The sequence below is a fragment of the Puma concolor genome, chromosome C2 (assembly GCF_028749965.1).
Source record: "Puma concolor isolate L17-30 chromosome C2, mPumCon1.1.hap2, whole genome shotgun sequence".
Lineage (NCBI taxonomy): Eukaryota > Metazoa > Chordata > Mammalia > Carnivora > Felidae > Puma > Puma concolor.
Window position 1 is genome coordinate 132853462 of NC_141675.1, and position 27078 is coordinate 132880539.

The 27078-nt window shown below is 36.7% G+C and overlaps 1 long non-coding RNA gene across 2 annotated transcripts in view; it reads left to right on the forward strand.

The window, feature by feature from the left end:
- The first annotated feature begins 395 nt into the window (after positions 1-395).
- LOC147577543 (uncharacterized) overlaps positions 396-27078 on the forward strand; it is a 544234-nt gene continuing 517551 nt past the window's right edge. Inside the window, exons 1-2 of one of the 2 annotated variants that reach the window (XR_015240381.1) lie at positions 396-1137; positions 22123-22396. This is a non-coding gene — a long non-coding RNA (uncharacterized LOC147577543). The remainder of the gene's footprint in view (positions 1138-22122; positions 22397-27078) is intronic. The other variant, XR_015240382.1, reaches the window with a different exon arrangement.

Consider the following 27078-nt stretch of genomic DNA (forward strand, 5'->3'; position numbering starts at 1 on the left):
TGGTTTGGGAAAAATGACCAGAGAGATTCAACCTTGCTAGCTTTGAATATGGAAGAGGAGGCCATGAGGCAGGGAATTTGGGTGGCCAAAGGAAGGAAAGGAAAGAGATTCTCCTCTAGACCATTTAGGAGAAAGCAGCCCTGACAACATCTTGATTTTAGCTCACTGGGACCATTATGAACTTCTGACCTCTGAAAGTGTAGGATGACACATTTAGGTTGTTTTAACCCACAAAATTTGTGGTAATTTGTTATAGCAGCAATAGGAAGTAATACATCCCCCACCTATTTAAAAGACTTGAGAGATTAGAGGTGAAAGCATTGCACAAGGGGAGACATTTGAAAGTACAAAGATCCTTGGGCACCTGGATGACTCAGTTGGTTAAGGATCCTGTTATGGTTCAAGTCATGATCTGATCTCATGGCTTATAAGTTCAAGCCCCACATCAGGCTCTCTGCTACTGGCACAGAGCCCACTTTGGGTCCTCTGTCCCTCTTTCTCTCTGCCCCTCCCCACTCGCGCACACTCATTCTCTCTAAAAATAAATAAACATTAAAAAACAAGTCCAAACATCCCACTGATTGAAGAGAGCATGTATAGATGATAACACTTGCACAGCAGATTTTGTTTCACTATTTCTGACCTCAAAGGCAAAAAGAGAAACATCTTTATTTACATAGTTTTTGGGGTTCTGATGACATCAGGCAAATACACCTGAAAATGGACATTTTTCTTTGGACTGTACCAGAGCTGGGATTTATTCAAGTGACCTCATTTAGAAAACACTGAGGAACACTGAAGACAATTGTTTTAACCAGGGTTTAGGAAAAGAAAATGGAGTTTTCTCTTTGGGTCCTGAGGGAGCAAAGTCTTTGTTGTGACACATGAAAGCAACTCAGAGAAGCTTCAAGATTATATATTCAGGACTTTGCTTTTGAAAATATTACTTCATGTGGAGATCCTGCCTGGCGAGAGACCTGAAAGAAAAGTTAATCCAGCTGATGAAAAGTCAATGTTCTGGGTACACAGAGAGTAAAGCACATGATTTCCTCTTCAGGAAAGAAGTCTTTAGGCAGAGAGGAGCTCAATGAAAGTGGAGCACCTTCTGCTCTTGGAACATTCCAGTGAAGGAGAAAGGTAAGGGTCCTCATTCCCCAACAAAGAGGAAAGTTCAAGGGTACCATTCCTCACCACTTCAGGTAAGGTAGCCTGAATAGCTGTTGCTGGAAGTGAAGATGTTGCCCACAACCATGTGTCCTTTTCTACATGCAAAGAGACAAAACCAAACTTTTGCAGCAAGTGCCAGCTGGTGAAACAACGCTATAATTATATCTGCTTTGTACATAATGCTACAACCTTCATCTAGTCTAGGCCAAAGTGTGAAGACGTGAAAAAGGAAGGTTTAATTACATAGTGGTGGCTGTTGATTTAGATACTTGGATGGGTGTTAAATCACCAACCTCCTACCAAGATAAGCAATTAAACAATAACAAAAATAAAATTGAAAGAAAATAAAAACAATAAAAAATTGTTTAAAATAACAAAATAAAATTGGAGAGTTAACACAGCCATCTAAATTCATATGTTGAAATATAATCTTTGGCTAAATTTTTCTCAGGTAAAAATCATACATTTTCCCCTAACATTGGTGGAGGCATCAATGCAAGAGCGAACCATGCATCACTTTCCTGATCTGCCTCTACTTGGGGGTCGTACATGCAAGAGACCAGTTGAGCTTTTTTCTTTTTTTTTTTTAATTTTCAGAAGGATTTTTTAAAATTTTCATCTTTTCTTCATATTCCTCCACCACCGTAACATATTTATCTTCAGATATTTGAATCATATAAATAGAAGAAAATGATTTTGTTCTACAAGTTATTTAGAATAAGATACTGATTATCAGGAGACTAAGGGAAATGACATACATCAAGTACATATTTTGTGCTGGATGCCAAGGAAGATATTTTAACATGTTACTTCATTTAATCGTTACAATGACATTCCAAACCAGGTTTGATTTTCTCTGTTTTATAAATGAATATATTTTATCTCAGACCAGAAAGGCTAAGATTCCAATCTGTGGTTCCTTTCCATGCCTATACTTTTCCCATTATATTACTTTACTATTTATTTTATTTAATTTCCACCTCAGAAATACTCATTGCTATTTTAGAGAGAAATAAAGTTTATTTATTTAGTTTGAGAGAGAGAGAAAGAGAGAGAGAGAGAGAACCAGCAGGGTGGGAGCAAAGACAAAGGGGGACAAAGGATCCAAAGCAGGCTCTATGCTAACACCAGAGACCCCGATGTGGAGCTTGAACTCACAAACTGAGAGATCATGAATTGTGCCAAAGTCAGATACTCAAATAACTGAGCCACTCAGGTGCCCCTATTTTAGGAAGAAATAAATAAAAGTACTATGATATCTATAACTCCATGTTGAAAGGCGATGCTATAAATTTTAACATTTCTTAAATACAAATTGAGGAAGTTCTACATGATCTTAACTCTCTGGAGGAATGTGGGGAAAAAAACCCCAAATGGGTAAACCAAATGTTTCCAAATACCTGTACATTTGGCATCATCCAACTCACTAATGCATATGCTTAGTGTCATTAATTTTTTTAAATGTTTTACTTGGTTATGTTTAGTATTAAAAATACAGTGAAGAAAGAAAATATCCCCATTTTCTTCCCCAACTCCTTTACCAAGGAGTGGCTACTCAACATGGGTATCCTGGTGGGTAGACTCCCAGATATTTTTCAAGTTTGTTTATTTATTTTGAGAGAGAGAGAGAGCGTGCATGTGAGCTGGGGAGGGGCAGAGAGAGGAGGAGAGAGAATCCCAAGCAGGCTCTGCACTGTCAGCACAGAGCCCAATGCAGGGCTTGATCCCATGATCTGTGAGATCATGACCTGAACCAAAATCAAGAGTCAACTCTCAACTGGCTAACCCAACCAGGCCCCTCCAGATATTTTTTAAATTATGTATATGATTACATCATGCACACACATAAGTGAAATTATGCTTACAGTTCTGATGCTTTTGATTTCTAACACTTAAGTGTATTTTGTTGATATTTTTCTATTGTAGATAACTACCTCATTTCCTTTTAAAGTTTGAATGGTGTTATTTGGTTGGATTTGTCATTTAGACAGTTCAAGAATGTACAACCTTGTAAATATTTAGGAAAAAAATCACCAATGTTCTCAAAATATTGTTCTTTTTCACAGGAAATGATAAGATGACTAAAAATAAAGAAGTCTTTATAATTTATTTTATGTTTCATGTCAATTTCACTTATGAATTGAAGTGTTACTAAAGATGATGCTGCATTTAATGTTTATTTTTTCAAGTTTTTATTGGCTACTCTTAAGGCTACATAAGTAAGGATTGTGTTTTATTAAATGTAATATATTGAGGCTTCAAAAAGGTAAAAGATGTTTTTTTGTTGTTCTCATCCTGCAAGAACCTACTTATGACCCAGTTACTGAACACTTTTCAGGGATATGAACTAGGGGTTTGGGTAAAAGGAATCATCTTATTCTAAGCTCAAAAGAGCCTCTGGGTTCTCAGGAGAATGTCAAAGCAGGATACTGGCTTTGGGGGTAAAATGAGGACATTCAACCTATAAGACAACAGGGACTAGAAGGGAAACCAGAACCTTCATAAACCCATGTCAAGGCAGGGCTGCACCTGACATTGCTACTTAAGTTCAAGAAAAGAAAATAGGGCAGTGGCAGAAGGGATCTCAGAGATAGCCCTCAACTTCTTCACCTGTTAAGTCATACTGCTTGAATCTGCTTTGTTGACTCTTTATAGGTAGGGTACAACTGTCCTGCGGGATCTTCCTTCACCTATTCTCAGAGATTATCTTTACCTCTCTTCCATATTGGGTTCCTTGACTCTGACATCTCATATTATCCTCTTTTTTTTTGTTTTTCTTTCATTTTAATGAAAACTATATCTTCCACTATTATAAAAAAATAAATTTGAGTACAGTGGAACACATATATAGTAGGTTGTGAAATCTTAAGTGTACATCTTGATAAGTTTTAACACATGCATATCTGTGTAACTACCATCCAGATTCAGGTATAAAAAATTTACTGGGTTCAGAAAGTTTTCTTTTGTCCCTTTTTGTTAATATCCTTCTCCACCAAAAATAAACACCATTCTGATCTCTATCACTATTGATGAGTTGTGTTTGTTCTTGAACTTCATATGAATGGAATCACACAATATATATATTTTTTTGTGACTTACTCCTTTGGCTCAACATTTTATCTACACTTTTGAACAGGGAAGTAGTTGATCTGTTTTTATTGCTGTGTAGTATAATTATTCAGTCCATTATACAATCAATTAACATTTGGGTTATTTCCCAAATATTTTTGTACCTGTCTTCTGTACATGTCTTTTGTACATGCATTTCTTTTGCACTTGGGTATATGCGTTGAGGTAGTATTATTGGAGCATTGGATAGAAATATGCTTAGATTTAGTAGATCTTTGGAAAATAGTATCCCAAACTGGGTGTACCAATTTATACCTCAGCCAGCAAAGTCCAATAGACTTCATTGGTCCACATTCTTGAAAATGCTTGATTTTGTCAATCTTCTCAATTTCAGACATTGTGATAGATTTGTAGTAGTATTTCATTGTGGGCTTAATTTTTTATATCCTTAATAAGAAATGATGCTGAACAATTTTAATATCTTTATTGGCCACATAGATATCCTTTTTTTGTGAATCCCTATTCCATTCTATTTTCCATTTTTCATTGGGTTGCTTGTATTTTTCCTTATTTATGCATAGGGTTCTTTATATGTTTCAAATATAACCTCTGTATATATTACACATATGTTTTTCAACTTACTGGCATAATGCTGTTTCATTTTTTTTTTTAATTTTTTTTTTCAACGTTTATTTATTTTTGGGACAGAGAGAGACAGAGCATGAACGGGGGAGGGGCAGAGAGAGAGGGAGACACAGAATCGGAAACAGGCTCCAGGCTCTGAGCCATCAGCCCAGAGCCTGACGCAGGGCTCGAACTCCCGGACGGCGAGATCGTGACCTGACTGAAGTCGGACGCTTAACCGACTGCGCCACCCAGGCGCCCCCATAATGCTGTTTCTAATATCCTTTTTTTATGGTTTTTAATGACTTTAGTATCTGTAGCTATTTTCCCTTTATTAATGCTGATAGGGGTATTATGTTGTTGTTTTTTGTGGTCTGCCAGTCTTTTATCAATTTTAAAATATTTTCAAAGAATCACTTTTTCCTAAATTCAGTTTTGTAATTTCATGACTGTTTTTGTTTCATTGATTCATTATTTATTCTTATACTCTTATTTGTTGGAATCTTTTTCTTTTTCTTTTTTATTCTCAAGTTATCTAGCATACAGTGTAGTTTTGGCTTCAGGAGTAGAACCCGGTGATTCACCTCTTACATATGACACCTAGTGCTATTCGTGAAGAGTGCTTTCCTTAATGCCCATCACCCATTTAACCCATATCCCCACCCTAACACCCCCATCAACCCTCAGTTTGTTCTCTGTAGTTAAGGGTCTCTTACGGTTTGCTGCTCTCTCTGTTTTCATCTTATTTTTCTCTCCCTTCCCCTATGTTCATCTGTTTTGTTTCTTAAATTCTGCATATGAGTGAAGTCATACATTTTATCTCTTTGACTGACTTATTTCACTTAGCATAATACTTTCTAGTACCATCCATGTTGTTGCAAATGCCAAGATTTCATTCTTTTTCATCACCAAGTAGTATTCCATTGTGTGTATGGATGTATATGTATATATATATACATCCATGCATTCCATTTTGATATATATATCACATCTTCTTAATCCATTTTGTCAGTTGATGGACATTTGGGCTCTTTCCATAATTTGGGCTCTTTCCATAATTTGGGCTCTTTCCATAACTTGGCTATTTGATTGATAGTGCTACTATAAACATTGGGGTGCATGTGCCTCTTTGAATGAGCATTTTTGTATCCTTTGGCTAAATACCTAGTAATGGAATTGTTGGGTCTTAGGGTAGCTCTATTGTTAATTTTTTGAGAAACTTTCATATTGTTTTCCAGGGTGGCTGCACCAGTTTGCAGTCCCACCAGCAGTGCAAAAGTGTTCCCTTTTCTCTGCCTCCTTGCCAATGTCTTTTGTTTCCTGAGTTGTTCATTTTAGTCATTCTGACAGGTGGTTTTGATTTGTATTTCCCGGATGAGTGGTGTTGAGCAGTTTTTCATGTGTCTTGTCTTAGTTATCTGGATATCTTCTTTGGAAAAGTGTCTATTCATGTCTTTTGCCCATTTCTTCACTGGATTATTTGATTTTGGGGTTGGGTTTGATAAGTTCTTAATAGACTTTGGATACCAACCTTTTATCTGTAATGTCATTTGCAAATATCTTCTCCCATTCCATTGGTTGACTTTCAGTTTTGTTGATTGATTCCTTTGCTGTGCAGAAGTTTTTATCTTGATGAGGTCACACTAGTTCATTCTGCTTTTGTTTCCCTTGCCTCTGGAGACACAGCTAGTAAGAAATTGCTGAGGCTGAGGTCAAAGAGGTTGCTGCTTATTTTTGCTATGATTTTGATGGTTTCCTGTCTTACATTTATGTCTTTTATCCATTTTGAATTTATTTTTGTGTATGGTGTAAGAAGTGGTCCAGGTTTATTCTTTTGCATGTTGCTGTCCAGTTTTCCCAGTACCATTTGCTGAAGAAACTGTCTTTTTTCCATTGGATAGTCCTTTTTGCTTTGTTGAAGATTAGTTGGCCATACATTTGTAGGTCCATTTCTGGGTTCTCTATTCTGTTCCCTTGATCTATGGATCTCTTTTTGTGCCAGTACCATACCGTTGGTACCGTTGATGATTATAGCTTTGTAATAGAGCTTGAAGTCCAGAATTGTGATGCCTCCAGCTTTGATTTTCTTTTCCAGGATTGCTTCGGCTATTTGAAGTCTTTTCTGGTTCCATACAAAGTTTAGAATTGTTTGCTCTAGCTCTATGAAGAATGCTGGTGCTATTTTGATTGGGATTGCATTGAATGTGTAGATTGTTTTGGGTAGTATTGACATTTTAACAACATTTGTTCTTCCAATCTATGAACATGGAATGTTTTTCCATTTCTTTGTGTCTCCTTCAATTTCTTTCATAAGCTTTCTATAGTTTTCATTGCACAGATCTTTTACCTCTTTGGTTAGGCTTATTCCTAAGTATTTTATGGTTTTTCATGCAATTGTAAAATCCCCTACTATTATGGTATAATTATCAATGAGTTCCTTTATGTTTGTGAGAAAGAGAGATAGATCACATGGCGTAGGGGCAGAAAAAGAGGGAGAGAGAGAATCCCAAGCAGGCTCTGCACTGTCAGCATAGAGCTGGACACAGGGCTCTATCTCATAAACCATGAGATAATTACCTGAGCTGAAATTAAGTCAGACACTTAGGTCAGATACTTAATTGACTGAGGCACCCAGACACCCCTGTGCTTACTTTTTGTACAGTGTCTTGAGTTTATGAGTTGGTTTTGTCCATCAGTTTAAATAATACTTGGCCAGAATGTCTTCACACAATGCTTCTGCCCCATTCTCATTTTCTTCACTTTCTGGAGCCCTATGACACTATCTTAGACATTCCCAATGTCTCCTGTATCTCTTTTCTCTTTATCCTTTCTGATGTGTCTTCCAGAAAGCTTCCAGATCAACTTCCAGATCAGCTCACTGATCTTCTGGTATATTGTTTCTAATATTTTATTAAATATAAATTTATTTGCTATTGTAGTTTTTATGTTTTCTCAGTTCTACAATTTCCGTTGTAATCCCTTTTAATGGATGTCTTATCTTTCGAAATATGGAAGTTCTCCATATTTCCTCTAATTTCATGACAGCATCAATTATAGTTATTTTAGAGCACTTGTCTGTTGATTTCACACCTGAATCAATTCTGGATCTGTTTGTTTTCTGTTTCTTTCTTCCTATTTCTTAGTACATTTGTCCTGTATTTTTAAAAACATGTATCATAAGTTTTTATTGGATACAAGAAATTTGGGATGAAAAATAGAAGAGTGGATCATTAAGGTCTCGTACAATGTTAGCTTTAGGGTTTATTATGGTTGTTATATTTATTTTACCCTTAATACTAGAAAAAGCCCTAAGTTCTAGGTCATGGCTTGTAACCTGAGGATGAGATCACAATCCCGAATGAGTGATCATCAGTAGGCTAAATAGAAAGCTCAGAAAATTTGGCATCTCACTGAGGTTTAATCTCCCACTTCTGTGTTACCAATATCCCTTATTAAATGAAATTGATGTTTAGATTTTTAGTTTCCTAACTGCTGTTTGCCATTGGGTTTCTTGAATTTTCCCCTTGCACATGTTCATACCCAGCCCAGATGTCAGCCAATGACTGGTGAGGCAATCGCACATGGATTTTTTTTAGTTTATTTTTTAAACTTATATCCAAATTAGTTATCATATAGTGCAACAATGATTTCAGGAGTAGATTCCTTGATGCCCCTTACCCATTTAGCCCATCCCCCCTCCCATAACCCCTCCAGTAACCCTCTGTTAGTTGTCCATATTTAAGAGTCTCTTATGTTTTCTCCCCCTCCCTGTTTTTACATTATTTTTGCTTCCCTTCCCTTGTGTTCATCTGTTATGTGTCTTAAATTCCTCATATGAGTGAAGTCATATGATATTTTTTTTTCTCTGACTGACTTATTTTGCTTAGCATAATACCCTCTAGTTCATCCATGTAGCTGCAAATGGCAAGATTTAATTCTTTTTGATTGCCAAGTAATACTCCATAGATATATACCACATCTTCTTTATCCATTCATCCATTAATGAACATTTAGGCTCTTTCCATACTTGGCTATTGTTGATAGTACTGCTATAAACATTGGGATGCATGTGCCCCTTTGAAACAGCATACCTGTATCCCTTGGATAAATACCTAATAGTGCAATTGCTGGGTTGTAGGGTAGTTTTATTTTTAATTTTTTGAGGAAACTCCATACTGTTTTCTAGAGTGGCTGCACCAGTTTGCATTCCCACCACAGTGCAAAAGAGAAAGTGAAAGCTTGACCTCCTCCTGGTCGATTTGGATGCCTTTTATTTCTTTGTGTTGTCTGACTGCTGAGGCTAAGACTTCCAATACTATGTTGAATAACAGTGGCAAGAGTGGACATCCCTGTCTTGTTCCTGACCTTAGGGGGAAAGCTCTCAGTTTTTCCCCATTGAGGATGATATTAGCAGTGGGTCTTTCATATATGGCTTTTCTGATCTCAAGGTATGATCCTTCTATCCCTACTTTCTTGAGGATTTTTATCAAGAAAGGATGCTGTATTTTGTCAAATGCTCTTTCTCTATCTACTGAGAGGATCATGTGGTTCTTGCCCTTTCTTTTATTGATGTGATGAATCACATTGATTGTTTTGTGGATATTGAGCCATCCCTGCATCCCAGGTATAAATCCCACTTGGTCGTGGTGAATAATGTTTTCAATGTATTGTTGGTTCTGGTGGCTAATATCTTGTTGAGGATTTTTGCATCCATGTTCATCAAGGAAATTGGTCTATAATTCTCCTTTTTTAGTGGGGTCGCTGGTTTTGGAATCAAGATAATGCTGGCTTCATAGAAAGAGTTTGGACGTTTTCCTTCCATTTCTATTTTTTGGAACAGCTTCAAGAGAATAAGTTGTTAACTCTTCTTTAAATGTTTGGTAAAATTCCCCTGGAAAGCCATCTGACCCTGGACTCTTGTTTTTTGGAAGATTTTGATTACTAATTTGATATCTCTCCTGGTCATGGGTCTGTTCAAATTTTCTATTCTTCCTGTTTCAGTTTTGGTAGTGTATGTATATGTTTCTAGGAATTTGTCCATTTCTTCCAGATGCCCATTTTATTGGCATATAATTGCTCATAATATTCTCTTATATTTGTTTTTATTTCTGCTGTGTTGGTTGTGATGTCTCCTCTTTCATTCTTGGTTTTATTTATTTGGGTCCTTTCCTTTTTCTTTTTGATAAAACTTGCTAGTGGTTTATCAATTTTGTTAATTCTTTCAAAGAGTCAGCTTCTGGTTTCATTGATCTGTTTTACTTTTGTTTTGTTTTGTTCTTTGTTTTTTGTTGTTTTTCTTTTATAGCATTGATTTCTGCTCTAATCTTTATTATTTCTGTATTCTACTGGTTTTGGGTTTTATTTGCTGTTCTTTTTCCAGCTCTTTAAGGTGTAAGCTTAGGTTGTGTATCTGGGACCTTTCTTCCTTTTTTAGGAAGGCCTGGATTGCTATATACTTTTCTCTTATGACCACCTTTGCTGCCTTCCGGAGGTTTTGGGCTGGGTGTTATCATTTTCATTGGCTTCCAACTACTTTTTAATTGCCTCTTTAACTTCTTGGTTAGCTCATTCATTCTTTAGTAGGATGTTCTTTAGTCTCCAAGTATTTGTTATTTTTCCAAATTTTTTCTTGTGGTTGAGGTTTTAGGCTGTGGTGTTATCATTTTCATTGGCTTCCATGTACTTTTTAATTGCCTCTTTAACTTCTTGGTTATACCATTCATTCTTTAGTAGGATGTTCTTTAGTCTCCAAGTATTTGTTATTTTTCCAAATTTTTTCTTGTGGTTGATTTCAAGTTTCATAGTGTTGTGGTCTGAAAATATGCATGGTATGATCTTGATCTTTGTGTATTGTTGAGTGCTGATTTGTGTCCCATTATGAGATCTATTCTGGAGAATGCTCCATGTGTACTGGAGAAGAATGTATATTCTGCTGCTTTAAGATGAAATGTCTGATTATATCTGTTAAGTCCATCTGGTCCAGTGTGTCATTCAAAGCCATTGTTTCCTTTTTGATTTTCTGTTTACATGATATATGCATTGCTGTAAGTAGGGTGTTGAAGTCCCCTACTATTATGGTATTATTATCAATGAGTTCCTTTATGTTTGTGATTAATTGATTTATATATTTGGGTACTGTCACATTTAGAGCATAAATGTTTACAATTTTTAGGTCTTCTTGGTGGATAGACCCCTTAATTGTGATATAATCTCCTTCTTCATCTCTTGTTACAGTCTTTAGTTTAAAGTCTAGATTGTCTGGTACATATATGGCTACTCTGGCTTTCTTTTGTTGACCATTAGCATGATAGATGGTTCTCCATCCCTTACTTTCAATCTGAAGGTGTCTTTAGGTCTAAAGTGGGTCTCTTGAACTTTTTTCCCTTGCTGCTTGACTTTTTTCCCTTGCTGCTTTCATGATTCTCTCCTTTCCTGAGTATTTCATGAATTTGACTATGATATGCCTTGTTGATGGTCGTTTTTTTTTTTTTGAATCTTATGGGAGTCTTCTGTGCTTCCTGGATTTTGATGTCTGTGTCTTTCCCCAGGTTAGGAAAGTTTTCCACTATGATTTGTTCACATAACCCTTCTACCCCTTTTCTCTCTTTTCCTTTTCTGGGACCCCTATGATTCTCATGTTGTTCCTGTTTAATGAGTCACTGATTTCTCTAATTCTTAAATCATGCTCTTGTGCCTTCATCTCCCTCTTTTTTTCTGCTTCCTTATTCTCCATAATTTTGTCCTGTATATCGCTGATTCTCTGTTCTGCCTTATCCATCCTTGCCTCTGTGGCATCCATTCGAGATTGCAGGTCAGTTATACCATTTTCTATTTCATCCTAACTAGATTTTACTTTTTTTTTGTCTCTGCAGAGAGGGATTCTAATCTGCTTTCCATGCCAGATAGTATTCTTATTATTGTGATTCTAAATTCTGGTTCAGACATTTTGTTTGTATCGTGTTGATTAAGTCCCTGACTGTCATTTCTTCCTGCTTTTTCTATTGGGATGAATTCCTTTGTTTCATCATTTTGTAGGAAGAAAAGGAATTAAGGTAAAAAAATTTTAATTAAAAAATTAAAAACAACACACACACACACACACACACACACACACACACACATACACACAAATCATATAAATGATGCTAGATCCTAGGTGTGTTTTGCTCTGGTTATTGAAAGAAGTTTGATAGATTATAGAAAAAAGGGAAGAAAAAAAGGAACAAAAAAAAGAAAAACAAGGAAAAAAAGGAAAACATTGGAAAATTTGAGAAAATGAATACAATGAAATAGAATAAAATGAAATAATGGAAGACAAATAGAATTTGAAAAATTTATGAAAAAGTAAAAAATATAGGAGAAAAAATAAAAATATTTTTAATCATAACTGAAAATAAAAATAATTTTTTTCTCTTTCTGTATTCAAGAAAAAGAAAATAAGCGAAAGAGAAAATTGAATAGATGGACCAGTGAACAGATTGAAATACAATTAAAATTACATCGTTTTCCCCTATAAGTCAAACTATGAAGCACTTTATAGTCCATAAACTAAGCAGGCAGAGAGATTTGTGGTGTTCGTGAAGAGCGTGTTTGGCCCAATTGGGCAGGGCTTAGTGTAACGGCTCCATTCTCCACTAGATGGTGCTGCTTAGCTTAATGGGGTGGATTGTTGTGGAACTTTGTAGGTGTGTATGTGCATGTGCAGGAGAAGTGAAAATGGCGTTACCCAGCTACCTAGTCTCTAGTATTGGAACACTGTGCTCTCCCTGAACAGCCGTCACACCCGTCCTTTGTCTCCGGCTTACATCCACTCCCAGATTTTACTCTGTGACCAAGCCGTCAGGTTGCCAGGTGGCATCTCCCTCCTGAGTTTTATCTCAGATGTGACTTTGTTTCCTGAATATTCGCAGGACTATGCTGCTGTCAATGCCCAGAGATTGTGGCTGGGTGCCAGCCTGCCCTAGAAAAAGTTTATGCAACTGCGAAGCAGCAGTGTTTCAGGGATTATGGAAAATCACAATACACATCTTGCCCCAGGCTTCAACCTTAAGGACCTCCTTGTTCCAGCACCAGTGAATGTGGTTGTTCTCTGGGATCTGCTGGGACAGGGTGGCCACAAACCTCTACCAAATGTCCTTCCAGCCATGGAACTGCTGTTCCCTGTGTGGCCCGAGGACTCATGGACCCCACTCTGCTCCTGGGGATTCGTCCTTCCCACCAGAGCACCACCAGATATTGAGCTGCAGAGTTTCAGACTCTGCGCTCCCCTTGTTTATAGAGTCTTAATGGAATTTAAACCCTCTCCTTTCTCCTTTCTCCCTTTTTAGTTCATTCCCTGCGGCTGTTTCCACTTTTCCACTTTCTTTCCAGCTGCTTTTCTTGGGGTGGGGGGAAGTTCCTGTACTCTACCCCTGTCTCTGTCTTCTCCCTGCAAGCAAAAACAGCTTCCTGCCCTCCGCGGCTTCTCTCTCCCCCAGTTCACCTCTCCACACCATGTACCTGCTGAGTTCTGTGGTTCAGGTTGTGTAGATTGTTGTGTTAATCCTTAAATCAGTTTTCTAGGCGTGCAGGATGGTTTAGTGTTGATCTGGCTGTACTTCATGGACACAAGATGCAAAAAAACTTCCATGCTCCACACATGGATTTTGAAACCCTTTTATCTGTTGTTTTTCCTCTCTGTGCTCGTGCCTGTCAAGTTTCAGTACTCTATCAGCTCTAACCTTGAATTATATCTCCTTATCTAGTAAGACTGCTATTTTCTGCTTGGGCTCAAGTTTCCTGCACCACACATTATGAGATACACATAAAGAAAAAGCTGAGGTGGATATGGAGGCCTCTTACTAAACGCTTCCCTTTTCTCAAGGATTATAGCACCTTAATTTCTATATATATTTGTTGTACTCCAATGCTGTCTGTTAATTTTCATATCCTTTCAAATTTATAATTGTTTTTAGGAGGAGCATTTTTTAATATCATCTACTCTATCTGTTGCCAGAACTAGAAGAAGTTCCTGTCCCAAGTGATTGGAAATTGTGTACTAATATGCCATGGTGTGAATTCATATTCATTTATTTTGCTGGGCAGTTAGGGAAGTCTTTCTGGAAACTCATGTTCTCTAGTTCTAGAATATTTCCTTGATTATATCATTGATGATTTTCCTTCTTAATTTTCATTCTTTTTCCATAAACTTTTCTATTGTTTAAATTTTGCACTTCCTGAAACTGTCTTCTAACTTTTCATAGTTCCTCTTCTGTTGTAGATTTATCTTTTTCCATACTTTGTGAAAGATTCTTCTTAAGCTTAACTTCCAATTTCTTTTTAGTTTTTTTTTTTTTTTTAGTTTTTCATTTTTATTATCATGAATTTAAGTTAAGTGTTGGTAGTTTTTACTCTTTGGTTATCTAGACTCTTCTTGTAATATCTTTTACTCTCATGGATGTAATAGTTTTTCATATTTCTTGGTTGGCATTAATAATAGTCTTTTAAAAAGCTTTAACTGGCATAGTCTTGCTGCCTCCATTTTACCTTTTTTCTTTTTACATGTTTTTTTCCCCATGTTTTTGTTTTGTTTAATTTCCATGTTATATTGTCAGTGGTCTGTATCTACAGTATATCTATTTTTCAGTTTAAGATTAAGAGGTAAGGACTACAAAGTTGACAGAAGCTCTGAGTGCATAAATGACACTTAGAATGAGTTTCATTTAATGTAATATGGCTGATGTAATTGTTGTATATATGACTTATATTATGCTGTTTTCTATATTCAGTAGACCCAAAGTGTTAAATGACTGAAATACACATAAAAATTATTTCTTGCTCATTTGATAGTACTGAGCAGATAATTATGTTGGAGAGCATCCCTTCTATACACAGTCGTTTAGTGCTCTAGACCAACAGAGGCTTTACCATCTTTAATATATGATGATCAAGGTCACCCTGGAGGTCATCTACATTTCATGCAGCTCAAAAGGGAAAATAACATGAAGAAAAGCTCTATAACAAGGTTTTATGGGCCTGCCAGGCCTAGAAGATGTGCACATTGATTCTTCTCATGTCCCATCACCAACATTTTTCATATGCATTTATAGGGTGATGAGAAATGCAGATTTTTGTTTGACTTCCACCTTATAGGGACAAATCTATACTATAGAAGCAGATACTAATTTTTTGTTTTATAGCTAGCCATGACGTCTACATTCTATGTTTATTTTATTTGTTTATTTATTTATTTAGCCAAATCAATTTGCTCAGAAAAGAAGATGCACAAGCTAGCATTTTGGAAGCCAACCTAGAGAGGGAAGAAAATAGTGTGGGAAGAGCCTCAATATCTAGAATACATACATTGACTTAAAGCTGCGCTTAGGAGTATGAGAACTCTATCCTTAACTGTGTCAACTCTGTTTTATCTAGTTTAGATAATAAACTTTCAATCTTCTGCTGTGGTGGGGTTTGGGGGTAGATTCCCAATAAAAATGGAGTAGAGAATGAGATGTAGGGATTTAACTTCCTTGTCAACATATTCTAACTATTTTCTTAATCCAACCCTTCTCTATTGCCATGTCCTGAAATATCTGGTGCTTCTGATTCTTAAAACTTTCTTGGTATGGTTTTTGGCTTTATCTACTGCTGGCTTAGGATCTAGTTTTCTTAGGTCTGGGAAGTCAGTCAGTCACCAATTATCCATATTTCCAAATTTGGTTCCACTTTTCCAAATTTTGTTCTGTTTCCACCTTTCAAATTTTTGTTTGTTTTCCCCCTTTGTTCTCTATGCTACCTCCATAAAGAAAAACAGAATACTTTTTTCTGTAGTGTTAGTAAGATGTTAAGATCATATTTGCTCTTTTAACCGCTAGTCTATGGGCATAATATTTTGAAATAATAAAAAAGTACATTTTTATCCTTGTAAATTATTTGCCATATTCCCCTATAGTGATTCTACCATTTGGACTCAGTGAAAGAAGGGTGAATGGTGTCCCCTCATGAAGGAAGAGGATATTATATAAAAAGAAATCTATCATATGAGAACAAATACTTATCTTTCTGAACTGGTTGAGTGTAGGAAGAAGAAAACAAATGGAAGGACCAAGTGTATGTGTGTGCTCTTGCTCTCCTTTCTCTGGGCTGAAGTTCCAAGAGAAGTTTTTTATTCAATATACCACTAGATAAATTTGGTGATGCTGTGGTGGAGGCAAGGGGAGACTATCCATTGTTGCAGGGATTGACTGGACATGAACTGAGAAAGTTGTAATTCCATCTGAATGCTCAGTCATGTTAAGATTCGTGTTAGAACAACATGGAGGAGACTCTTTATGGACAGTTTACAGAGGATCCAGACATTTTTACATGCCATGGTTGATAAATTCAATGAGGTTGAGAGGATTGATTTTCCAACAGAAGTCTCAAGGTAGAACTAAGGGGCTACACAGTATGAGGATATTGTGACTAGAGAAAAGTGCTGAGATGCATAGACTTCAGCTTTGAGAGCCAACACCATGTTCCAACAGGCCCACAGGATCAGCTATGGGACATCAGTGAACCCTACACAGAGTCCAGAGATCGGACAAAGCACACATTCAAAGAAGAGACACAATTCTCCATTTCGCAAAATCACAAGATATCTAAATGAATCTCTTCCCCATCATTTTGGAGAAGCTAGGCATTTAACTTAAAACCTTCATTTACTCAAAAGATAGCATTTATTGGTTTTCTATTGCTACTGTAACAAACCAACACAAATTTAGTGGTTTAACACCACTATATTGTCTTACAATTCTTGAGATTGGGAGTCCAAAATGGGTGTCACCAAGCTAAAATCAAGATATAGGCAGAGTTGTGTTCCTTTCCTTTCCTTTTCCAGCCTCTAGAGGCTACCTTTCTTCCTTGTTCCACCTTTAAAGTCTACAGTGTTGCATCTCATCACTTTGACCTTTCTTCTGTAGTCACATCTCTAACTTTTTTCTTATGCTTCCCTCTTCTACTTGTAGGGACCCTTGTGAGTACTTTGGGTTTATGCAGATAATCTAGAACAACGTCCCTATTTTAAGATCAGCTGATTAGCAACCTTAATTCCACCAGCAACTTTTTTTGTTTAACATTTATTTATCTTTAAGAGACAGCAAGACAGAGCAAGCGGGGGAGGGGCAGAGAGAGAGGGAGACACAGAATCTAAAGCAGGCTCCAGGCTCTGAACTGTCAGCACAGAGCCCCACGTGAGGCTTGAACCCACAAGCTGTGAGATCATGACCTAATCTGAAGTCTGGTGCTTAACCAACTGAGCCACCCAGGCACCCCTAATTCCACCAGCAACTTTAATTTCCCTTTGCCATGCTAGGAAACATATTCACAGGTTCTGGAGGTTAGGATGTGGACATTTCTGGAGGGTCATTACTCTCTCTCCCGCAGTTGAAATAACTCAAAAGAGACCATTGAAACCATGAAAGAATGAGATAAGTTGGCGAATTTAATTTCCCCTTCCCACCCCCAGTTACTTGATGGGATGGGCAGATGAGAAAAATTAGATCACTTTTAAAGTGGAGAAGCCATGTTTCCTTTCCACATCAGTCCTATAGAATGAATTTTTTATTTTATTGCATGCAAATTATGAGGTAAATTGGATAACTTTCTTATTAATCATAGATTTAGCAACCATTGCTTAATCTAATTCTGGATTTATGTCATGACTTGAGTAGGACTTTTCTCTCTTATTCATCCTGGATGTTAAAAGCAATTTTTATTTAGATGAAAATCATTACCTAAAGACTATGAGATAATTCTAGATGCCTGGTGACAACTTCTTAGATGAAAATTTCTCATTTTTCTTTTCAAGTTTTCTGCTATTCCTTCTCTATAGATTAACAAATAGTAATTATAGAGCATGATGTTAACAGTTGGTAAAAACCTGTGGCTGTTTTTCTAATAGAATATTTCTCTTTAGGTGATTAATCTGCTTCAAGAAGTTCTGTTCCATTGTGTATTTAGATGTCATGATTTATTATGTTCTTTTTTTCCATGAAGTACCTTTAATAAACAATCCTAAATGAAACAACTGGGAACTTTGCAAAAGAAACAAGTTTTAAAAACTGAGGTATTAAGTGTTTTATTCCACAAGGGATGCATGGCTAACCTTTTTTTTTGAGGTCAATATAAATGAGATCAATCACAAAAGTAATAAGTATCCTTTGGAAACAGATTCATGCACTGGGGTAGTCCAAAAGTGGCACCTTTAAAAATCCTGCATTTCTCATATCTCATAAAGATGATCATTATTAAAGAGTTCAAGAATTGCTTTTTTGGAATCCAGATTACAGACACTGAAATTTTAAGCAGTGAGTTTGTGGGCACAAAAGCAGCCAGATATTTAGTTATCGTGATGATTAACTGCATCTTGTTTTGTCATCTGGATCCCTGTCATTGTGTAGACAGAGACATAAACAGTGGTTTCTTGACGTTGATTATACTATGAATAATTTCCACACTTATTAAAATGGCTTAAGGTTTTTTTTAAAGAATGAGTCACATCAAGAGACTGACAAGTTGCTTTTTAATTTATTATTTTTGCATCTCTCTCCAGGTTGGCTCTACATATAGAATGCATTGTATTATTTTTAAAATTAATGTGATTGGCTGCTATTTTACATTCTTACAGCCAATTTGTGTTGACTTGGCTCTTTTGATGAGATCATCGTGATTATAAATCTAAGGTTGTGCTTTTGATCTTTATAAAGAAGTTTGCTTACTTCCATCCTGGGAACACAGATGGCACTCATATTCTCTGTACGCTTATTTTATAAATTCGTGTCTTTGATCTTATGGGAAGACACTGTTAATTCCTTATCTTTAGTAAAGCTCCACCAATTAAGAGTATCCTAACGTCAGATAAGAACTATATTTTTAATAAAATATAGTAGCCTGATGAGTGGAAATATGCTAACTAGTTACTAATTTTCATTGGGTGTCATGTCTAAAATTAATGGTTTAAATTTCTAAGATATATTGTAGGTCTAAGTTCTCTAGTAAAATGATTTCAAATAAAATTTTATTGCAAAACTATTTTGGTATGAGTAGCACATTAAAATCTCACAATTGCATTTTGTATTTGGGTGTGAGAAGAACAGTAAATCCTAATACTAAAATACTATGAAAAATGCAATGTTGTTTTCCAAAATATCTAATAATTCAAACTATGACATAATGATATAGTAGGAAGTGGGAAGCCTTACTTGCCAGGCTTAATATATTATGGTACTTACCGAAGGCCTCTTTTATTTTTAGTGTTCATTGTTTATAAATACCTATTTGTTTAAGGAGATCAGGTATAGACCATCCACTAATCTTATTATAAAATTATTTTATTCATCAAAATACTCTGTATAATGGTGAATTCCTAAATACATTCTATGTGTTAGTGGAATCTACACATATGTGAGTTTATTAATATTATTAGAGTTTATCCTGTTTTGATTTTTACTTTGCAAAATGGATCACTTGCAGTTAAGTATTATCTTTTGGATTTTCTTAGGCTTTTTTGTACAATGCCAGATCAAAGAATTGAGATGACTGGGTAGAAAAGTTGTGTGTTCTTACAGAAAAATTGTGTGTTCTTACAGAAAGTTGTGTGTTCTTACATGTTGTGTGTGTGTGTGTGTGTGTGTGTGTGCATGTTTGAGAGAGAGATGAGGTCTACATATCTTAATTTGATTACCAGTAAATTTTTTTGTGATTTACTTGAATATTTTGAAAAACTGGACTTTGATAGCAAAATCATCAGCAAGGTGAGGCAAGTAGCTTCTTAGGTTTTTCTTCAATCACCCAGAAAAGAAGCATCTTACATGGTATATCAAGTAACTAATCGACGTCTTTGATTTCTGGTATTTTGATTTCAATGTGTGTAGCAGTTCAGGAATAAAAATGTAATCTTTTCTTATACTATTTGTTTTTTGTGTTTTTTTTTTTTGTTTTGTTTTTATTTTCATAATGATTCTCTTGATCTCTTACTGGTCTAGTTTGGATTTTGCCTCACCTATCCTTCCTACCAAAACTTGATTTTTGGAAAGTCTAGACACAAGAACTGTGCTTTTTAAAAATTCTCATAAAATGCAAAATCAATTTGAATATATTTTATAATACAAATCTTACAAACATTAATAAAAAGATGATAAAATATAAATTGATAAAAATAACAGTGGGATTCTTTCTCTCTAGTATGGATGAACTATGTGTTATGTGCATGTATCTATATATGGATATACTATTTCTCCTAATGTGCTTACTATAATGATGAATTCCATTCACGATTAGAGAATCATGAGCTAAAAATAAAAATATACCTGAAAACATCGGTAAACATTGGTGAAATTCCACCTTAGGAAATAACCAATGCTTAAAGCTTACTTAGCATTCTGATTTGGAACAAGAAATATATAAATTATAGAATAATGAGAAAATTCAGAACTGCTAAGCACATCCCATTTTGATGATATTCTAAGTAGCCGTAAAAGAAAATGCAATTTTATTTACCTGCAAAGACCGGAGCCAGAAATCTCCATTTCAAAATGCTTATTTCTTTACAGTGTGGCTGAATGGCCGTGAACAATGCAAATCGGTTTTACTTTCTAAGTTTATTATACTTACACATATTTTGGTAAGTTGTCTACCCAGATCCTTTATTATACAATGAGGTAACCCCCCCCAGTGAAACCCCAAGTATCTTCTTTTCTTGGTCATCATATGCTGCTATTCTTCCCCTAGAAATTAATACACTCTGTATGCTGGCTCCTGTCTTTTCATCTCCTGCTGCAGAATCAGCGGTCATAACAGCTATTCTGTTCATGAATATGTAAATACAACATGCATAAAATAAAAAAATAGCGGGCGGTTCCCACTGCACACTATTCCCAACTCTGTTTAATACACAAAAAGCAAAGATTTAATTTTTCCACCATTTTGAGTCAGTGTTGTAAGGGATGCTATAATTATGTAACACGGAAATACATAAATGAGACATGCAGATGCTCATGATAGTTGGAATCCTAATAAATTGGCATCTATGCACGGCTATGGCAGTGCATACAGATTCACTTATTACTTCCCTCTGATGCCTGGTGATAAGGCGGAAATGCCTTAGGTCCTCAGTAATCTTTTATTTGCTGATTAGGTTCCACTTCCATACCTCACCCCAATATATGACTAAAACAATGTTTAGATTATGCATGTATACCTATAGGTATATTTGCATATACATACACACACACATTTTTTTTTTTTTCTTTTGAAGGGGAGAAATGATGACTACATCCGTTCTAGTATTCTGGCTGAAGCATTAAGCTCTGGGAAGAAAATAATTGGGGGATTTTATTATTGAAATAAGCAAGCATGTTCATGCATATTTTTACGGCATGCATGCCTATGCGCCACTCCGTGCAAACAGTGCTATTGCAGCTCGTGTGCGGTAATTAGGTTGATGTAATTACGGTGAAATAAAGGCAGTCTCACTGATAATTTCACAGTGAATATTAAAGACATATGTGCCTTCCAGTGTACAATAAATGAACCTGAACTGCTGTCAGGGGCTAGGAGGACAGTGTGGCCAATGCACCTATTGTGTCCCTGCTGCAGAAAGGAGCCTGCCGATTGGCCACTGTCTGCAGCACATAGCACTGGCTGGTTATAAAGGACTTGTCTAGGGGAGAGCCTGTAGGTACTCCATTGTCTGGTAAAGTTCATATGACTGCATTCTTTTTTGCAAGGGGGGTGGAGGGAGAGCGGGGAAGGAGGGGGTGTCAGCTCAACTGTAAAAGCTGCACAGATTTTTTTCTTTCTCTCTCTCTGCCTCTCCATAGATCGCTTCTGTTTCATGCCCTGTCTCATTTCGCATAGCTAAAAAATAATGCTAATTAAGATCCCTTGTCTTAACCTGAAAATAATGACTCGGATATAATTAGAAATCTGGCTAGAGTTTAAAATTCTGGTAAGGGACCAAAAACATCAGTTACGGTGCTTAGGAGGGAAATGAAGAATTATTTTTCTGTAATCAAGGTAAACATGGCAGAGGGGGGTTCCCCCCTATCTTTTTTTAACCAATTTTAACCAATGGTGTTCTACAGCAGATGAGAGGATACTGTATTTCGAAAACTATTTTAGCCATCAAATTGAAAGGACACAAATCAGTAGCAATAGAAGCCTTCTTAATCCTCCTTAGGATGCAATTCAGATGAAAGAACTGCTTTTTTTTTTTTATTTTCTTTTTGTATGTGTGTGTTATAGATGGATCTGAGAACGCTGTCTGGGCTTGGTGCCAAGCGCTGGTATTTCACAGCAGCGACCGCCTCACAGACGAGCTGTGGGAAGCAGGAGGGAGACTCTCTCTTAGGGTGGAGACACAGCTGGGCTGAACAAGATTTGCTTCAAACGACAACAAGAGAGACAGAAAGTATCTGGTTCAACCGCTGCCCAAGCAGGCAGGCACCAGAAGAGCTAGCAGCCAATCCGGCCATGCTCGAAGCCAGCTCTGCAGCTCAGCCAATCAGTGACATCACTGGTGAGAAACTCATTTACATCATGCAGTAATGAACTTTGTTTAACATAGCCTCCCCTCTTTCCTGTTACCCCCCCTCCCCATATTAGGTCCTTCCATTAATTATTCTGGTGGCATAATTTAAACCTCTATGCAAAAATGTGGCTACATTCTCTCTGATAGCTTTTACCTTCCCCTCCCACCCCACCCACTGGTGTCTGCTGTCACTGAAAGTGATTCTGGGTACAATTCTGTTTTGTTTTGACCTTACAAAATTATCGTCTCTTTCTTTAAAAAAAATCTTAGAAAGAAATTAAACCTTTGTTTATTTTATCTGACTGCACTTCCCCCTTACGAATAGCATGCTGTTTGCAAGTTGGGATTCAGAATTGTACGAGGTACTAGAAAATAAGGGAGTGCATTGCCATGGAACTTACCATTTTTCCAAGCAATCTGCATTTTAGCGCTTCCTTTAATGCTTTCAGATTTTGTGCCGCAGTGGCCATTTTACATACAGTGTTTTATCCAAAAAGCACTTAAGTGCATCTGTCACATGGAGGAAAGTTCACTCTGGTTATATTTCATTCTTCACTGTGCTCAGCCAACATGTCATTTTATTAATGAATAGAACTGAGGTCATTTCTGGACAAATCTCTCTCTTCCCATCCCAGCACAATGCACCTGATTTGCATCCATTTACTAGAAAAACTGAATACAGGAACCAGCTTGAAAAGAAGTTAAGGGACCGGCTTCCATATCATTTTAGAATATGCCGCAGCATTTTGTTTTTTAGAATGCGTAATATTTAACATCTGCCTTGATGTTTCTATAAAAATGCTTGATCTCCATTCCCAGTGTAGTATCTTTAGCTAATGTATTGGTTTGTTATATAACTAAAATAGACCAAAGGTAGTAAGAGTCACAAATGAGTTCATTTGTCAGCAGAGAACCTCTGGAAACATAATTTTGTCTTGTCCGGTACATTATGTATTTGGTGTGTCAGGGTTAAACTTATTTGTTTTATAGATAAGTTAAAAGGGCTGGGACATGTGGCATGTGAAGATTTTCAGGTTGCTTTAGCGAATCCCAAAGAGCGGAAACTGGGTCACACTTAAATGTGATTTCTCTTGAGCCATGTCTTTATTGCATATTGGCATTAAAGGGATGCAGTTTTCTGGCAGAGGAGGTGACGTTGCATTGTCTTTTTTTAGAAAAGAGTATTTTGAATATAATTATTCGAAGACATGGAATTTTTAAAACATCGGCAAGGCTTCATAACGTCGCATGATTCGTTTAAGAAGCTTAAAGAGTACAATGATAGGCACAGACACTTTTTAAAGCATATGAAGGATTTAGGCGCTAAACCACAGCCCTTTTAATTCATGAGGCATTCCATCATCCCATCATCAGTATTCAGGGAGCGACTGTCCTGAATCAGTCATGAGCTCCCCTGCTGCAGATCCTGTAATTTGAATCATGTGTAATAATATATTATCCTACTGGGGGCCTTCTTTCAGTAGGAGAATGGTTTATACATTCTGCTATAAGAGAACTTTTGGCTCCTCTCCGCCTCACAGCCATTACTCACATAGGCAATCACGATCATCTTCCTTAAGGAATAACATCTGCACGACCTCCTGAGCCAAAAATCTGCAACCTCCCCCACATTCTGAATTACGATTTTCTTGGAACAGGGAACGCTTGACAAGACTGAAGTAGAAAAATGGAAGGTTTAGAGGAATGGATCACAATTTTATTGAGCATGCTGTGTGGCAAAAGCCAAGCTCCCATTCCTTTGAAATGATGGAGGATTGGTGGGGAAAGGGGGCCCACGATAGACCTAGATGCGTTTGTTTGAGGTTTACACACAAGCTGAAATGTAATGTGTTCAAGGAAGACATGGCTCCCTCTGTGTTTTTCTCTGGACATTCTAGCAAGGTCCTGCAAAGGGTGTGGCAACACGGAGGGATAAATGGAGGGCGTCGAAGGTTGTGAAAACAGAGAACCCTTGCCTCAACTTGGGAAGAAGCAATGGGATATAGCAGGGGCCATCTGACCCAGGAGTTAAAGATTCAGGGACTGGGTGGTTTTGATTCTCTCTCATTCTGACTTTGATCCGTTCACATAATTTCTGTTTTTCTTTATCTGTAAAGATTAAATAGACTGCCAGCACAGAGATAGTCCCTGTGTGTGGAATACTCCCCCTTTCTTTTTTAAACATTTGAAATCCTTCTCTGCTTCAAGGGCCAGATTAAGTATTCCCTCTTCTGTGAAATCTTTTCAAATCACGGTGGCCAGAATCTCTCACTTTTCCATCATTCTCTTTGTGTCTTCGTTATTGTAAGTGTAGCAGTCAACGCTGTTGTAGGGCCACATGTGTGTATCTTTGCCACTAGACTGAAAGCCCCTTGGGGACAGAGACCACGTTGAATTCGCCCTCCACCCTCTTCTCTAAGAATAATGAATTATGCCCCTAAGTTTTAAATCAGTGATGTAATTAAGGAGCTAAAGGTTCATTGTAAGTTGTGGAAGGAGTGTTTACCAATTCCAAGGATGACTACTGCTGTTAACAACTATTGCCACCAGGTACCAGTTGATGTCCGTTTTGCCTTATCAGTTTTATGCCTTTCGTTTCATGGTCCTTGATAATACAGCTCAGAATAAATGGTTGCTGCATTATTTTTCTTAAATAACCAGTTGTAGGGAATTTAAATTTCCTATTTATCAGATGTGGAATTAAGTCAACTTGGTTTGGTGTTTTAAAACTAAAAAATAAGGGAAATTCATGTAAATTAATTGCAAAAGCAGCCATGATAAACAAATTATAGTATCAAGCTCTACTGTTAATGATATGGAAGAATTAATTACTTGGAAGAGGTAAGCAATTAATGCTGGGTGTTGAAGTGCTTTATAAAGCATGATTCATCGGGGAATATGGAATCCTAAGTCTTATTCTCTGAGTGTTATCATTGAGATATGTATTTTTAATCTGTAAACTGATACAACAGTCTTTTAAGAGTGTATTTCTAGATGTATCTGATATAATCTGATTATGCCAAAATATGATTTTGATTCTTATGCTACTCATTTAAGTTTATACTTTTGGCTACTATACTACTGCTAGGTAGAGATTAATTTCTTAGCAAACAATGATATTCTTATCAATATGTTTACAAGTCGTGCTTAGAATTTTAAAATCTTATTTCAAACTATTGGGCCAGTACATGCTATGAAAAGGGAATGAAGTAACCAGAGAATATATACCTCTTCACTTTTTATATTTGGGGAAGCAGAAATTTTAGCCCTGGAAATCAGCTAGTCTGAAGTCAAGGTTTTATAGAAGTCTTAGAGAGGAAAGGTATCTTGCCCAAGACTATGTTCTATCAGGTTCCTTGGAACAGCTGAAACTGGTATCCAGGATCCAGAATGACTGGTTCCCTATTCTTTCCTCTCCATCAAATAATCTGTACTTTTAATATCAGATAGGATTATACAATTTTATAGTGTTAACATAAATTGCATTCATTATAATTGACTGTGACTAGTAGTATTCCTATTCCTAGTTTATGGTTGAAAACAAGGGGACTGGAACTTAGGGAGGTGTATTTTTACCCACTACCCTATAAGAATATGATCAGCTACTAATAAATCACCATTTATATTAGTATTCTTTAAAATAATTTTGGTTTTGATGACTAAAATGGAAATCTCATATCTGGGTTCACTTTTCAGTAGCTTTGAATTCAATTAACATAAATATCATATCTTAAATTACAGGGCTACTACAGCCCTTAAAATAAAGGGCTAGTTTGTACCTTTTTTTATTGAGTTGTTATAACTGACTTTTTTTTTTTTCTGTTGTCTTGCTAAAATGGTCAGGTATCTCAATAAGTGTATTTCCTTTCAGCCCAGTATTAAAAATAGAATTCTGGTGGCACCTGGATGGCTCAGTTGGTTAAACGACTTCACCTCAGGTCATGATCTCATGGTTTGTGAGTTTGAGACCTGCATCGGGTTCTCTGCTGTCAGCACAGAGCCTGCTTCAGATCCTCTGTCCCCTCTCCCTCTGCCCTTCTCCTGCTCATGCTCTCTCTCTCTCAAAAATAAACATTTTTAAAAATTTTAAAAAAGAAGAATTCAGAACCTCATAAACATAGGAGATGAATTGTGAACACTTAAGGAACAAATGATTCTCAAGACAGGAGAACTAATAGGAATCTGTCCAACTTCTTCTGTTCAGACAATTATATTTAAGAGCTCAGAGAGTGACTGAGTAAATGTGGATCACCTTAGTTAAAAATGTTACTTTGCATCATGGTTTAAGACATGGATGGGGCGCCTGGGTGGTGCAGTCGGTTGAGCGTCCGACTTCAGCCAGGTCACGATCTCGCGGTCCGTGAGTTCGAGCCCCGCGTCAGGCTCTGGGCTGATGGCTCAGAGCCTGGAGCCTGTTTCCGATTCTGTGTCTCCCTCTCTCTCTGCCCCTTCCCCGTTCATGCTCTGTCTCTCTCTGTCCCAAAAATAAATAAACGTTGGAAAAAAAAAAAAAAGACATGGTAACTGAAGGCCATTTGCATCTGAATATTGTTTTCTTTTCTAAACTTATTAAAGTAGTGATAAGTAAGAAAAAAACTAATGGAAGTCTCCTCTATGTTGACAGGTTTTATAGGATAATCATATGATTGTTATTTCAAAATGAACTCTTG